This window comes from Rhagoletis pomonella, unplaced genomic scaffold (genome assembly GCF_013731165.1).
Source record: "Rhagoletis pomonella isolate Grant_MI unplaced genomic scaffold, Rhpom_1.0 Rhpom_scaffold_00001, whole genome shotgun sequence".
Taxonomy (NCBI): domain Eukaryota; kingdom Metazoa; phylum Arthropoda; class Insecta; order Diptera; family Tephritidae; genus Rhagoletis; species Rhagoletis pomonella.
The window spans coordinates 21,982,129-21,987,539 of record NW_023458555.1 but is presented as its reverse complement, the minus strand read 5'-3'; the positions used below and the strand labels follow the sequence as shown (position 1 = coordinate 21,987,539).

General features: G+C 35.2%; 1 protein-coding gene across 1 annotated transcript in view; it reads right to left on the bottom strand.

Moving 5' to 3' along the window:
- LOC118741010 (F-box/LRR-repeat protein 7) overlaps positions 1 to 3,675 on the bottom strand; it is a 140,868-nt gene extending 137,193 nt beyond the window's left edge. The window contains exon 1 of the mRNA XM_036472798.1: positions 3,398 to 3,675. The gene's annotated coding sequence lies outside the window, so the exon portion shown is untranslated. The remainder of the gene's footprint in view (positions 1 to 3,397) is intronic.
- Between the last annotated feature and the right edge of the window lie 1,736 nt (positions 3,676 to 5,411).

The following is a 5,411-nucleotide window of genomic DNA, read 5'->3' as shown; positions in this document are numbered from 1 at the left end:
TTTCGCTTGGTTTGTCAAACCGCTTGTGTGGTGTATTTCGCTCTTTACAATGTCGACCTAGACATCTTCGAGCAATTTGCTCAAACCGCCTCCTGAAGAAATACTTGACGGTAGTACCAGGGGGGAAACCGGACGAGAAGAGGTGGTGTTAGTGGGTTAAAGTTTCAAACTGACGGGGTTAAGACTTTCGATGCTTTCCATCTCTATTTGAAAAAAAAAACCATACAGAAACAGCAGGTACCTCCGCGCCGTCGCCGCAGAGAAATGCACCACAGGGTACCAAGTCATCCTATATCCAACGGGCCTCCGCACAATGGACTGGTCAGTCTGCCTAAAACCGGTTTTTGCGATTTTACCTCGCCCATTTCAGTCCGCGAAGACAAAATATTTTCTGTTTCGTTGCGTTTATTACATGCACTAAAACAATCAAGGGCAGTGCATGTATACAAAACAGAAACCTGTTTTCGGTCGACTGCCCAGTTGAGTGTGCTTTCAAGTGGTGGACTGCTCAAGTTGACTGAGCTTTCTAGTGTGCGGAAGCTCAATTGCGATGCGAGCTACAATTGACCTATACCAGGAGCAGAAGAGAGACGCCTTTTGTGAAGATGGAAAGAGAGACAGAAAGATGTGAATGCGAAAATCTGAAGGTGCTGGTAGGCAGGAATGCTTGGCGAAAATTCTATAAGGAAATGAAGCGCAAGTGAAATATCTTAAAGACCAGGTCTGGTTCATGGAGAAACAAAGACATAAATCCGGATGAATGTATGGGGACGAACAAGTCAAGTTGCGAACAGCAGTAATGCGGATTACAAATATATCGGCCCCGAAACTGTTAAAAACGGCTGCAAAAAACTGACAGGGCGGAGATGTTCGTACCATTTTGGGTCCCTATCGGCGAAACTGTGTAAGTATAGCACTGAAGAGTTCCATGAATCAGTCGATTAGGCATTAATAGTTTTGTTTGAGGCCTAAAAAACTATTCGTTCGAAACGAGCTTTCATGCGACTACTTTCTTGCAATATATTCAATCTGATGTGGAATACTTTGGCGCAGCATTTTACAGCTTAGAGAAGGAGGCGCCAGCGATGAACAAAGGCAAGATGAGCTTTTTTCCGGCAACAACCAAAGGATCCTCGCATATTGGGACACACTTCACTATTGGCAGTTACAATTTTGAAGTACTTCGTCTACCTATATTCTAGTGTTACCCCCATAAATAATGGCAGTTCAAGTGAAGGATAGCTCTCACTAATGGAAACGAGTTAGGGTTCGGTAGGAAATTGAAAATTAGTGGCAGTTATTGACGAACCTAAATTGTGATATAAAAACTTATGATCTGCCTCTTACTTTTATATGGACGATGTCGAACAAAGGTGAGTAGGGGTTGGGGGCAAGATCTATAGCTCTGTATTCATGGGCAAAGGACAACGAGGAAGATCGAAATACTAGCTTTTCGACGGCATTAATCGGCCCAAACTTACAAAATCAAATTTTTTCCAAAAAAGCCAAGTTCGTGCAATGATTTCTGGTAAAGTGGGCAAAAAACCATAAACGTGTGTCGGCGGTTTGTAAGTTGACGAGCGATTTTTTTATGAGGTGTTTGTACACAGAGGGAAGCAAATAAAATGTATGCAGGTTTATCAGAGATTTGAAATTTAAGGTCTAAGTTTCAGTTTCGGGGTCAACCCAACTAACTCATAAATAGACGGGCCTTTTTTAGAAAATATTACATATCACTTATACCTTAATATATATGCATATAGAGTTTCCAGTTTATTGGATGATTTTAGCACCGATTCGGAATATGTACAAAGTGAACCCTTAAGCACACTTTCAGTTTCGACTTATTGTTGGAGTTTAAGAAGGATTTTGAGCTTTCATTTATTCAGCGACTTATAGTAACATTGAATGGGAAATATTTTTGTTAAACATTTTAACCCGTTATATCAAAAAAAAAAAAAATGCCCACCTATTGAGGAGTTAGAGGGTTAAGAGTTTCCAGAAAAATAATTTCCGTCGTATTTTACATAAAACTGCCAAGCACATTGTATGTCTAAAATGTGAGGATCGTATTGATTTCCACTATTCCCCATAAGAATATGGAAAAGCAGGAAATTTAGACCGTAAATTGCAAAAAAATATCCTAGAAGTGCCAGCAAAAAAAATATTAAAAATCATTTCGTATTCTTGGCCTCTTGAAACGTGCACTAAAATTTAATAGGCTGTAAAGCGGTATACCTATTTTTTTCTAAAAAAAAAAAAAAAATTTCTTATAAATTTCCTTTTTTTTAATTTTTTCCCCGTTTTGAGGAATTTCCATAATTGCGTTAAATTACTTTTTATTATGTAACATTCATTAACAGGAACAGGTACTTAAATCGATTTTATTAAAAATTTGTACTTTGTACTAAAAAAAAAAAATATAAATTCAAAATCTCTGGCTCGACAATTATTTACAGTTAACTACTCCGTTATACTTAGTGAAGTGAAATTTGTCTCTAATAACATACATATGTGTGCACTGTATTTAGTTTAAAAATTGAGTATCCACACAAACTTGTATCTTTTATTTCATGATCACTTTTTTTGTTCTTGGCATTTAATCTGGCTTATGGGAAGCTATAAAAGTGCTTCACGCATGCGCAACTAATTGCCTCGTTGTTATTGGAGCACTGCATATAACTGTAGCAACATACATACATACATGCATACAAGTGATCAGCAGTATGCTTAGAACCGCTACTTTTCAAAGGTAACACTTTTATAAAATTTAAACTTTTTCATATTTGGTTTTAAATACTTTACATATAGAAAGGGATTTTGTTTTTTTTTGGATAATTTTTAAATCACTCTAATTCTGCAAAAAAAAAAAATCCAACAAGGTGCAATTAATAAAATTTTGTTGATAATGCACAATACATACAATTATGTTTTTGTTTTTACATAGTGGTTGTTGTGCTATTGTCGAATTGGTTGCGTGCGGATACAACAATTTTGTGCTCATTTAAATATTTTCTCCGCGCAGCAGCGGTCGCAGCACAAATACATCCACGAAGATACCAGACCCCTCAGGCACACCTTTTTATTTACACACTTCCACGCATACTACACCAAAACTAATATTCGTTAAAAATTTACTCAGAAACCATGATCACTGCACCTTCGTTGACTTCGTACGATTGCCGTACGTTGTTTCACTTATTCACTTTGCTGCTATATCAATCGCAGTTTATGCTTTCATGTTTTGTTTTATACTATTATTCCTTTTCCCCTTTCTACTGCTAGCTGTTGTTTTTTCAAAATTTTTTCTTCCAGCTGTAGCAACATTTTTTCATGCACTTATTTATAATAAATACACTACATATTTATAAATTTGATTTTGTGCTTATGCTCATACATTTGCTTATAACCTTGTTGTTGGTATTATTGTTGGTTTTCCTTGATGAAGTACGAAATTTTTCTTCACAGTAAGCACAAACTCTTGGTTTTTATACATCTATAAATTCACGTACACGTAATCGACACAAAGCAAAATATCTATCAAATATATTTTTGCTAATATAAAGTTGCATATAAATAAATTTTTTAGTCCGTGGTTGTTCCGTCGGTTTTTATCACGCCAGACACGTCCACTCAGCAACACAAAAGAGTCCACTCAGCGCTGGAGCGCAGGTAAAATGAAACTGTCTTGAAGTAGTATAAGCTGGCGCTGCTGTGGCCACAAATTGAATATATATGTATGTGAGTGGATGCATGCATCTACATGTGTATATATGCTTGTATTTATGTAGAGTTTCGAACGAGTTTGTTTCGATCACTGGTTTGTTGTTGCCTTTTGTCTGTTTCATAAAAAGGTGTAAAGTAAATAGAATTATCGTCTGTGGTGAATTTATGCTAACAGCTGTTTATAAGTAAAGAGAAAGAAAATATTGTCTCCTTTGAAACGAAAAAACCAGCTGAGCTGTAAAGTTGACTAAGAGAACACAAAAATAGTTCTAAAAATATTATAAAGAAAAGTACTCTTAACACAGGGCCACAAAAAAAGATCGACGAAAGGTTCTTTTGACCAAACTAGGTGTTTTGTGTGTTTTTTGGGAGGGCGGCACTGAGCGCGGATCTGAAGTTGTTTTAGATCCGTCACATCAGAACTTTTTCCTAATCGCAAAAAATATGGTTAATGGTTTTTTTTTATCGATTTTGCTACTGATTTTGTTATCGATATTTATCAATTTTGTTATCGATTTTGCTGCCGATATTCATGGATTTTGTTATCGATATTTATAGATTTTGTTACTGATATTTATCGATTTTGTTATCGATATTTATCGATTTTGTTATCGATATTCTTATCGACTTTTTAATAGATTTTACTACCAATGGTATTATCGATATTGCTGTCGAAATTTTTATCGAATTTTTCATCGAATTTGTTATCGATATTTTTATCGGTTATGTTATCGATATTTTGTTGAATATTACTATCGATTTTGTCATCGATGGAGTATAAAGACAAAAATGAAGATAAATGAAAACAGAATAACATAAATAAACAGGGGTAGGGATCTAGATAGAAAAGACAAAAAATATATCCTTAAGCAAAAGCAGATGTGTGTATGTATATTGGTTATGTGACAAAATAGATATGTTACGTAAGTTTCACTTCCCCAGTGTGGCCCAGGCGCACTTACTCTTTTGTGTGGCTTTCTAACAACATATGTATGTAGTACTCTGCATACAATCTTGATACAACAAACGAAAGACTTAAGAAGCGAACTTTGAAGTGGTTATGCGCATAACACAACAAAAGGAAAGCCAGTTACTATTGAAAATCAACCGCTTTTTTAGTTTTTTAGGGGTTCAGGTGTACATATTCTGCTTCGACTTCGACTTGGTTGTAACTGTTTAAATTTAGTTAGACTTTTTACCAGGTGGCAAGCCCTTTCGAAAGTACTTCGGAAATAAAATCTTCTTAAACATCATTTTTTTTAACTTGACGTTAGTTTGTTGTTTAACTTATTGATTGAATTCAATTAGAGTTTTAAACCGGTGGCTAACCCCTGTAAGAATTTGTACGAAACAAAGCCAACTTAAACCTCTTTTGATTGACATTTATGTTAAAGTACTTTTTTAACTTAAGGAAAAACGATGTTTGCCTATTAGATAGGTGGCAGTCAGCTTTTTTAAACTTGTTCGATTGTCAGCCGTATTGTAAAATGTCGTTGAACTTATATTTTTTATAAAAATAATTTCAATTTTTAAGCAGCTGGCAGCACTTAAAGAAATTATATATGTTAATGCGGGTCATAAGCTATCTTTTTATTCAAAAAAGCAGTAACAAACACACTTCCACACTCACTCAAAAATTTATTGAATTCAAATTCCTAAGCTTGTTGCCACCAGCGTCAAAAATG